The 707-nt window shown below is 37.1% G+C and overlaps 1 non-coding gene across 1 annotated transcript; it reads right to left on the bottom strand.

Moving 5' to 3' along the window:
• Positions 1-326: 326 nt before the first annotated feature.
• LOC128566167 (U6 spliceosomal RNA) lies at positions 327-430 on the bottom strand. The gene has a single exon (XR_008374460.1). It is a non-coding gene; the product is annotated as a U6 spliceosomal RNA (small nuclear RNA).
• Positions 431-707: the final 277 nt, after the last annotated feature.

Below are 707 nucleotides of genomic sequence, written 5' to 3'. Positions count from 1 at the left end.
TTGTGATTTGTGCACTTTTACTTCCTTTTCTTGTTTTATTGCACTGGCTAGACTTTCTAGCACTATGTTATACAAGAGCACTGACACTGTGCTTTTTCTTCTTAGGCTTGCTAATACAGTGGATTACATTAACTGTTTTCGTTGTTGTTGTTTATTTTGAGACAGAGTCTCACTTTATTGTCCCATGCTAGAGTGTCAGAGTGTCACAGCTCACAGCAACGTCAGACTCCTGGGCTCAAGGGATCCTCTTGCCTCAGCCTGTTACTGGATGAAGATGGTCCAGCCACCTATCTTTATTGTTATATATTTTTTAATTTTTAATTATTAAAGATATGGAATGCTTCATGGATTTACATGTCGTCCTTGCACAGGGGCCACGCCAATCTCCTATCATTCCACTTTTAGTATCATGTGCTACTGAAGTAAGCACCTCGTTGTTATATTTCTTGTGGGTTTTATACACATAATGTATGGTATAATTAAGTTTTTTTAATCTACTCTGCCACATAAACATTTTTTAGAATTCTATTTTGTTTTTTATATAGTGTTTTTGAGTCTGTTTTTCTTATCGCTTTTGTTAAGATTTTGCTCTAGGTACTATCTTTTTTTTTTTTTTTTTGAGACAGAGTCTCACTATGTCCCCCTGAGTAGAGTGCCATGGCGTCGCAGCTCACAGCAACCTCAAACTCTTGGGCTTAAGCCATTCT

This window comes from Nycticebus coucang, chromosome 14 (genome assembly GCF_027406575.1).
Source record: "Nycticebus coucang isolate mNycCou1 chromosome 14, mNycCou1.pri, whole genome shotgun sequence".
Lineage (NCBI taxonomy): Eukaryota > Metazoa > Chordata > Mammalia > Primates > Lorisidae > Nycticebus > Nycticebus coucang.
Note: the sequence above shows the minus strand (reverse complement) of the source record. Positions and strands in the feature narration are given on the sequence as shown.